The sequence below is a fragment of the Phaseolus vulgaris genome, chromosome 8 (genome assembly GCF_051622355.1).
Source record: "Phaseolus vulgaris cultivar YP4 chromosome 8, ASM5162235v1, whole genome shotgun sequence".
Classification (NCBI taxonomy): Eukaryota; Viridiplantae; Streptophyta; class Magnoliopsida; order Fabales; family Fabaceae; genus Phaseolus; species Phaseolus vulgaris.
The window spans coordinates 36,398,505-36,408,749 of record NC_143505.1 but is presented as its reverse complement, the minus strand read 5'-3'; positions in this window follow the sequence as shown (position 1 = coordinate 36,408,749).

The following is a 10,245-nucleotide window of genomic DNA, read 5'->3' as shown; positions in this document are numbered from 1 at the left end:
AATCCCAAGAACTTTCCCGCCTCTACGCCAAAGATGCACTTCTCGGGATTCAGCTTTAACCTGAACTTGGCGATCGTGGTGAACAACTCCTCCAAGTCCGCAACGTGCTTGCTCTTCTCCGGCGAGGTCACGACGATGTCATCCACGTACGCTTGCACATTCCTTCCCAGCATTGGTGCAAGTACTCGATCCATTAACCTCTGGTACGTGGCCCCCGCGTTCTTCAGCCCAAAAGGCATCACCTTGTAGCAGTAGCACGATCTCTCGGTCATGAAGGCAGTCTTCTCTTCATCCATGGGATGCATTTTGATCTGCTTATACCCCGAGAAGGCATCCAGGAAACTCAACAATTTACACCCTGCAGCACTGTCCACCAGGGCGTCTATGCTTGGCAAAGGATACGAATCCTTTGGACAAGCCTTGTTCAGATCGGTGAAATCGACGCACATGCGCCATTTCCCATTGCTCTTCTTCACCAGCACGACATTAGCTAGCCACTCAGGGTACTGGACCTCCCTGATATGGCCTGCAGCGAGGAGCTTCTGGGTTTCATCTCTGATCGCCTGCCTTCTCTCCTTGTTGAATTTCCTCCTTCTCTGTTGCACTGGCCTGACTTGGTTGTCCATTGCTAGATGATGGCACAAGAAGTCGGGGTCAATTCCCGGCATGTCTGAAGCAGACCATGCGAAAGCATCCAGATGCCGCTCTATCACCTTGGCAATCTGGTCTTGGAGCTCAGCCTCCAAGGATCTTTCCAACTTGAAGACCTTTCCCCCGATCTCCTTTTCGAGCCATTCCTCGACGGGTTTGGGTCTAGCTTCCCTGGCGATCACCGCCCTCGCGATTCCCAGTTCCCTCGCTTCCTCTGGGCGGTTTCTCGCCTCTTCTTCCCGCTCGGCGTTCTCTCCCTCAGCCTCTGCATCCATCATGGCGACGTCTCCTCCGGCGGCCACCTCCATCGCCGCATCAACAACCCGCCACTCTGTTGGCTTGGGCTTCACACCGGGAGGCGGCGTCGTCGTGATGTAACTCACTGACCTCTTGTTCGTCAGGCTATTCTCATAGCACTTCTTCGCTTCTTTCTGGTCAGATTTGATGGTGATCACCACCCCTTCCATCGATGGCAACTTCACCTTCATGTGCCTGGTCGAAGGCACAACTCCTATTCTGTTGAGCGTTGGTCTTCCCAACAGAATGTTATATGCTGAGGGAGCGTTCACGACGAGGTACTTGATTTTCTCCGTTCTCGAGCTCGCCTCATCCGTGAAAGTAGTTCTTGTACCGCCCTGGTAGTCGGAAGTTATGACGTGGCATCAGGCTATGGTGTAGGCGTGTTGATGGGACGCCTGGCTGGCAGAAGGGAAGGAAGTCGGGGGACTCGTGTAGTCGCCAGTTATTAAGTTGGCGTGCTCCGATCTCCAGCACACCAGAACCGGCGGTCACCGGGTTGAAGATGAAGTCGCCAAATGTAAACCCAGGCGACCAAGTGATTAGAGATCGCCGAAACAAGGACATCGCCGGAGATGAAGGCAGGTAGACATTTCCCAGTTGGCCAGAGGATGAGGTCGGGGGACAGCTTGCTTGAGCATACACGGTGAAACAGGTGGTGCAGATCATGAAGGCGGCCGGCGAGACCACAGGGAAGGTGTGTACACCCTAACTCGCCAATCCAGTAGAGATCGCGCTCCAAGACAACTATGCACTGAGTAGTATCATGCATGAGTAACTTAGCCAAAGGAGAGTCAGAAGTAGCGCCCAAGTCAAGGAGGCTCCAGATGATGGCACGTGTACAGCTGGATGCGACCAGATGTGTAACTGCCAGGAGAGAGAAAGTGTCCAGGTATATAAGAGTTCTCAACGAACTTCTGAGGTACGCACGTTCAGATTGTCTTCTTTACGCTTGCGAGTTCTTGAGTATACTGAGAGAGAACTGGTTCACGGTTCCTTGAGAGAGTTCTTGAGTGTTACTCTTAGTAATTGGTGGTTCAGTCACTGACTTGGGCGTTGGAGTGCGATCGGCCGCAGCGGCGCCGTTTCGTCTTTTGCAGGTTCTTGAGGTGGATCGCGGCGAAGGACGGAGGCAAACACGGCGCATACGTCGATCCAAGTTTGACGAGGCAAAGCTCCAGCGTTTTGGTCAACAGGGATCAGTTCTCAACTCTATATACCCCCTGACCTCCACCTGATCGCCAGCGAAGCCATACAAACACCCTCCATAGGGCCTCAGCTGGTCAAGGGGCAACTGCAACTGTGTGAAAGTCAGCCAGAACATTACATCTGCCAAGCTTCCTTGGTCCACCAGTACTGTGTGGACCTTCCTTCCCGCCGTAACAAGCGAGATGACTATTGGATCGTTGTCATGAGGCACAACGTCCCTGAGATTTGCCCTTGTGAACGTGATGTCCACATCTGGTGAGTGGTCCTCAAACATATCCACCGTCATCACAGACCTCGCATACTTCTTCCTCTGTGACGCGGTGCATCCACCACCCAAGAAACCACCTGCAATGGTGTGGATCTCTCCGTGGGTAGGCATCTCGTGCTGCTGAGCCTCACCACCTGCTGGCTGGGAGCTCGACGCGCCCCCCGTCCTTCTATCCAGCAAGTAATCATTTAGGAACCCGCTCTTGACCAGATCGTCGAGCTGGTATCCTAAGGCCAAACATGAGTCCACGGTGTGGCCAAAGCCCTGGTGGAATTCGCACCAGGCGTCTGGCTTTGGTCCCAACACCTTCTCGCCCACCTTCTCGGGCGCCTTCAGCCTAGCTGATATATTGGGAATGGCGATCAGGTCTGCCAATCCCATGACAAACTTGTGCTTCGGCGGGCGATTGTACTCCCGACGTGCCGGTTGAGGGCGCCCTGGGCCCCTGCCCTTGTTCTTCCTTGGATCATAAGGATGGCGAGTCCTCTGATCCCTCTTGGCCGCCGCTGTCTCCAGCACCCTCTGTGGCTGGATCCTGGTCTGGGCGTGTGGCCCAGCGGGGGCCACGCTTCCCCTTTTCTTGGCGACCTCACTTTCGTCGGCGATGTGGGCCACCGCAAGTCGCCTAACCTCAACAAACGTGGCGGGGTGAGCCCTGATCAATGCCTCACAAAAGGGTCCCGGCAGCACGCCCTTCTTGAACGCGTAGACCAGCATCTCTTCGTCCTTGGCCGGCGAGCGGACCATCTGCGCCCCAAAACGATTCAAGTAGTCCCTGAGGGACTCTCCCTGGTACTGCCTTATGCCGAACAGATCATAAGACACCCTAGGCGGCGCCTTGTTCACTATGTACTGCTCGACGAAAATCTTCGAAAACTGTTGGAAGTTGGTTATGTGACCTGTAGGCAGGCTCACAAACCATTCCAGCGCTGTTCCCTGGAGTGTGCTCACAAACATCTTGCAGTACACAGCATCCGATCCTCCTGACAACATCATCTGCGTGTGAAACGTGGTGAGATGTGCCTCAGGATCCTCCACGCCGGTAAAAATAGCCTTCACAGGTACCACACTTGCAGGGATGGGCGTGTCTGTAATCGCCTGAGCGAAAGGCATGGGAAAACGCGAGGCGGCGTTGACGGTGAGACCTCTTCAGCGACTGGGCGCTCTCGCTGCTCCTGAAGAGCTTGGTGCAATTCTTCAGTAACTCTGCTAAGCTCTTCATTCCTGGCTTGAGAGGCGACCAGGTCCTCGTGCATTTTCGCCTGCTCTATGCGCGAGGCTTCCACATTCGCCTGCAACGCGCGCATAATTTCCACCATCTGCGCCATAGTCATGCCGCCGTCAGCAGCAACGGGCGCAACTGGACTTGAACGGTTGCTTCTCATCTTTCTCATGAAAACTTGACGGATCACAAAGAGCGATGAACAACACCTTCTTCAGCGACGATTGATTCAGCGATCAATCGGTCAGAGCTTCGCAAAACTCTGAAGAACTTCAAGAACACAACCTCAATAGCAAACCTTCGCAGAAACTCACAACTCCACCACAAACCACCGTTTCTTCCACGAAAACCCAAACGAGCAGCGAAACTTAGATCTCACCGATTAAAACTTGCGTAAGCAGCGAAAAACCTCACCTCACCTAACAAAAACTCAAACGAACGGTGGAAAACACGAAACTACCGAACAAAACTTAGATGAATGGCGGAAAATGGTTGCACCAGCACACAACCAAACAGAAACTGCAGAAACCTCCAAGAACTCACGCTGTGGATGGGAACAGGTTTTACACGGCCCCACGGTGGGCGCCTGATGATCCTGCCTGTTGACCGGGACGCAAGAACCTTGCCTCGTCAAACCTGGATCGACTTCTGCGTCGTGGTAGTCTCCGTCCTTCACCGCGATTCACCTCAAGAACCTGCAAAGACAGAACGGCGCCGCTGCGGCCGATCACGCTCCGACGCCCAAGTCAGCGACTGAACCACCAAATACTAAGAGAAAACTCAAGAACTCTAAGGAACCGTGCAAAAATTCTCTCTCAGCGTACTCAAGACTTGCAAGCGTAAAGAAACAATCTAAACGTGCGTACCTCAGAAGTTCGTTAGAATCTCTTATATACCTGTGCACTTTCTCTCTCCAGACAGTTACACATCTGGCCACGTGACTTGCATCCAGCTGTACACGTGTCACCATCTGGAGCATCCTCGACTTGGGCGCCACTTCTTACTCTTCAGGTTTTTTGGCTAAGTTACTTATGCACGACACAACTCAGTGCATAGCTGCCTTGGAGCGTGATCTCTTCTGGGTGGCGAGTTCGGGTGCCTTCGTACACACCTTCCCTGTGGTCTCGCCGGCCGCCTTCATGATCTACTCTTCTTGCTTCACCGTGTATGTTCAGGTAAGCTGTCTCCCGAGCTCATCCTCTGGCTAGCTGGGAAATGACTATCTGACTTCATCCTCGGCGATGTCCTTGTTTTGGCGATCTCTAATCACTTGGTCGCCGGGGTTCACATCTGGCGACTTCATCTTCAACCCGGTGACCGCCGGTTTTGGTATGCTGGAGATCGGAGCACGCCAACTTAACAACCGGCGACTACACGAGCCTCCCGACTTCATTCCCTTCTGCCAGCCAGGTGTCCCGTCCAACACGCCTATATAATAGCTTGATGCCACGTCATCACTTCCGACTACCAGGGCGGTACACCCTCCTTAGGGAAAAAAGAGTGCCCCCTTGAAAAATTGTTTAAACTGATACATCTTAAATTGTTCGACTTAATTGCTACTTACAATGCCTTAACTGTAGTAAAACTTGAGATGGGTGGCGTTCCAAGTGCGAGGAATCGCCCCTCCTTCCAGCGTCTCCAAGCGGTAGGCGCCGTTCCCGAGTGCTTCGGTTATTCTGAATGGTTCTGTCCACTTGGGTGACAATTTGTTCTCCATTTCGTACTGGTGGGCCTTCCTCATCACCAGGTTGCCATCTCTGAACTGCTTGGACTTTATCTTGGAGTTGTACTTACGCTCAACTCTTCTCTTTACTGCTTCGGCCTTCACCCGTGCTTCCTCCCTGACCTCATCCAGCAAATCCAAGTTCATTCTCCTTTCTTCGTTCGAGTTTTCCGCCACAAAGTTCTGGAATCTCGGCGAGCTCTCTTGGATTTCGACTGGAATCATCGCTTCGCATCCATACGCCAAGCTAAACGGGGTTTCATGGGTTCCCGATTATTCAGTGGTATGATATGCCCACACTATGCGGGCAACCTCCTCGGCCCAAGACCCCTTGGCCTTTTCCAACCTCCTCTTCAAGCCTCTCAGCAGAACCCGATTAGCGGACTCCATTTGCCCATTCGTTTGCGGGTGTTCCACGGAAGCAAACACCTGTTGTGTCCCGATGTCCTCGCACAGCTTCTTCAACAGGTGGCTTGTGAACTGAGTCCCATTGTGATGAGAATCAACTAAAGGTGGCTTTTTATAATGAAGAACAAGATCATTCGCCTTCACATTTAAAGTTTTTCTTGTTAATCTTTGCAAAAGATAAAGCCCAAGCTCAAGCCCAAGCCCAAGAAGGCCAAAGCCCACAAAAGCCCAAAGACCATCCCATGAAGGGCAAGGCCAAGTTTTAAATAAATATTGTTTAGAAAGGTGCTTAGAGGGAAACATTAGAAACCTCTATTGTTAAAGCATCTTTTAGTCTTTAGTTAAGAGTCTTAGGGGGGGTGTATTAGTAGATAGGTGTAGGAGTAAATAAGGAGGTGCCAAAGTGAGAGAAAGGATCACACCTTCCTCATGCCTTGTTTTAGGCGCAAATTCTAGAAGCTTTTTGGGAGGGAGTTTTTTTTTGAATTTGTGTAGCTTACATTTCAGCACCTTAGGCTATAAATAGAGGTGCTCTCTTTGTAAAATTCAGATTGGAATTAATCTAAGAAAACTATACTCAAATTTTGAGTGACCTTTGGAGAGCTTTTGGAGCCTTCTTCCCTAGTCTTATCTTGATGGATCCATGGAGTCCTCAAGTGGCGGCAACACTCTCATCTAGGAGCATTCCACACTTCTAGTGGCGATATCATCCATCCTCCTTCCATCTTCATGAGCATTCTCTTCTCCTTCCTTTCTTCTTCTTCAATTGTTCATGTTGCCTTGTGTTTTGAGTTGTTTTAGTTTCGGTTCTTCCATTTTCCAGCACCTATATTCTGTTTTGTTTCTTAATTCTGTTCGGTTCAATTGAATATTGGTTTATTTCTGTTCGTTCTTTTCAATTTTAATTCCTTTGTTGATTCAATTTGACAATATTTGGTTCATCCAAATGAGTTTGGGATTTGGTACTAGTTATTGGTGAGTTCTTGTCTTAGAACCATGATCCAACTCTAAGAAAAGTGCCTCTATATTTTCCAGCTCAAGGTGATTCCTAAAAATGTCAAGAATCTTGTTCTATGTGGCTATTGGAATCACATCACATTGTCTGACACTAGACGCTTGGGTACGCCAAAACGACACACAATAATCTTCCACACGAAACTTTGGATTTTGTGCGCGGTGATCTGGGCTACTGGTTCTGCCTCAATCCATTTCGTGAAGTACTCGATCGCCACAACCAGATACTTCATTTGCCTGATCGCCAACGGGAAGGGTTCCAAAATGTCGATTCCCCACGTGTGGAACGACCAGGGGCTGTAGATTGACTTCAACTCTTCTGGGGCCGCCTTGTGCCAATCGGCGTGCTGTTGGCATTGCTTGCAACGCTAGGCATATCTCTTGCAATCTTCCCTCATTGTGGGCCAGTAATAACCTGCGCGGACGGTCCTCGTCGCCAGAGCTCGACCTCCAATGTGGCTCCCACAGATCCCTTCGTGGAGCTCGGCCATAATTCTCGTGCACTTCTCTCCGTGCACGCATACAAGAAGAGGGTGTGTAAATCCGAACCTGTACAGCTCGCCGTCGACGAGGGTAAACTTGCTGAAACTCTTCTTTATCTTTCTGGCCTCCGTTGAGTCAATTGAGAGCACGCCATCTGCCAAGTAGCTCTGGTATGGCGTTATCCACGTATCTGGCTCGTGGATAGCGCAAACTCGCATCGTTCTTACCTCTTTCGCTGGGCGCGCTCTGATCCTCGGAATCCTCAAAGTTTCCTTCGTTAGGGATCTATGGCCCCTCGTCGTCCTTTCCGCCGACCTGCAAACATGAAGAACCTGGTGGTCTGCTACGAATGCTCGAGGTGTTTTCAAGGTTTCTTGAATAACAGTCCTCTGTCTGCCCCCCTTGCCCGAACTGGCGAGCTTGGCTAGCAAGTCAGCTCGGGCATTCTGCTCTCTTGGCACGTGCACCACTTCGAACAAAACAAAGGATCTCCTTAACTCTTGCACGTACTCCAGGTAGGCTGCCATCTGCGGATCTTTGAATTGGAACTCACCAGTCACCTGCCCAGTGACCAACAGCGAATCACTTTTGGCCATCAGCACCTTTGCCCCCATCTCTTTTGCACCAGAATACCGGCGATCAAAGCCTCATACTCTGCTTGATTGTTGCTTGCTTTAAAAGCGAACCTCAGGGATTGCTCTATCAACACCCCGTTGGGTCCCTCCAAAATAACGCCAGCCCCGCTACCAAGCTGGTTAGACGACCCATCCACCGAGAGCACCCAACGAAAGTCATCCTTGGCGTTTTGCGCTGTTTCGGAAGACAGCTCAACCACAAAATCGGCGAAGATTTGCCCCTTGATCGGTCCCCGGGGCTCATATTTGATGTCAAATTTCAACAGTTCCACCGCCCACTTCACCATCCTCCCAGCCACATCTTCTTCAAAACCTTCTGAATGGGTAAGTCAGTCATTACCAACACCGTAAAGCTCTGAAAGTAATGGCGCAGCCTCCTCGCCGAAAATACAACCGCTAGCGCCGCCTTTTCTAAAGCTTGATACCTCACTTCTGGGCCTTGCAGCACCTTGCTAACAAAATAGACGGGTTTCTGGACCTGATCTTGATTCTGGACGAGCACCGCGCTTATTGCCCTCTCAGTTATGGCAAAATATAGCCTGAGTGGCGTTACTGCTTGGGGTTTGCATAGAACTGGCGGGCTCGCCAAGTATTCTTTGAGCTTTATGAAGTCTTCTTCACACTCCTTCGTCCAGACAAACCTGTTATTCCTCTTCAAGCACTGGAAGTATGGGTGGCCCTTCTCTCCACTGGCTGATACGAATCGGGACAGGGCGACCATCCGCCCGGTGAGCTGCTGCACCTCCATCACAGTGGCAGGGCTCCTCATCGCCAAAATGGCGGCACATTTGTTGGGGTTGGCCTCTATTCCCCTCTCCGACAAGAGAAATCCCAGAAATTTCCCTGCCTCTACGCCAAAAATACACTTCTCAGGATTCAGTTTCAGCTTGTACCTGGCTATCGTAACGAACAATTCTTCTAGATCAACGACGTGCCCGCTCTTTTCCAGGGATGTCACGACCATGTCGTCAACATATGCCTGCACATTTCTCCCGAGCATAGGGGCGAGCACCTTGTCCATTAGCCTTTGGTACGTGGCCCCTGCATTCTTCAGCCCGAAGGGCATCACCTTGTAGCAATAGCATGATCTTTCCGTCATGAAGGCGGTCTTTTCTTCATCCATGGGGTGCATTTTGATTTGGTTATATCCTGAGAAGGCATCCAGAAAACTGAGCAACTTGCACCCTGATGCACTGTCTACCAGGGCGTCTATACTTGGCAAAGGATAAGAATCCTTTGGACAAGCCTTATTCAGATCTGTGAAGTCGACACACATCCGCCATTTCCCGCTACTCTTTTTGACCAGAACGACGTTGGCGAGCCATTTTGGGTACTGGACCTCCCTGATGTGGCCTGCTGCAAGGAGTTTCTGCGTCTCGTCCTTGATCGCCTGCCTCTTTTCCTCGTTGAATTTTCTTCTTCTTTGGCGGACAGGCCTGACTTGGGGATCCATTGCTAAGCGATGGCACAAAAAATCGGGGTCGATTCCCGGCATGTCTGAAGCGGACCAAGCAAATGCGTCAAGGTGTCTACTTATCACCTTGGCGATTTGGTCTTGTGTCTCGTTGTCTAAGGCTTTTCCCAATTTGAACGTCTTGCCATTGATCTTCCTCTCAAGCCATTCCTCCACCGGCTGAGGTTTCTTCTCGCTGGCGATCACCGCCCTCGCGATACCTGTCGCCCTAGCGGTCACCGGGCAGCTTCTTTCTCCCTCCACCCAGGCGGCGCCTTCGGACCTCGTCTCGATATCTTCAATCGGCACACCGCCCTCGGGGGCCACCTCCAACACCATATCCGCAACTTGTCGATTATCCTGTGCGGGCTCCACACCAGGGGGCGACGTTGTGGTTACGTGGCATACAGATCTCTTGTTCTTGAGGCTGTTTTCATAGCACTTCTTCGCCTCCTTTTGGTCAGAACAGATGGTGATGATCAAACCTTCCATAGACGGTAGTTTGACCTTCACGTGCCTTGTTGAAGGCACAACTCCTGTTCTGTTGAGCGTTGGCCTTCCCAACAGTATGTTGTATGCCGACGGAGCGTTCACGACAAGATACCTGATCTTCTCTGTTCGTGAGGCCAAACCATCTGTGAACGTCGTCCTTAACTCAATATACCCCCTGACCTCCACTTGATCGCCGGCGAAACCGTACAAGCAGCCCCCATATGGCCTCAGTTGGTCGGGGGACAATTGTAACTTTTCAAAAGTCGGCCAAAACATTACATCGGCCGAGCTTCCTTGGTCGACCAGCACCCGGTAAACGATCCTTCCCGCCATGACAAGAGAGATCACAATAGGGTCGTTGTCGTGAGGCACAACGTCCCTAAGGTCTCC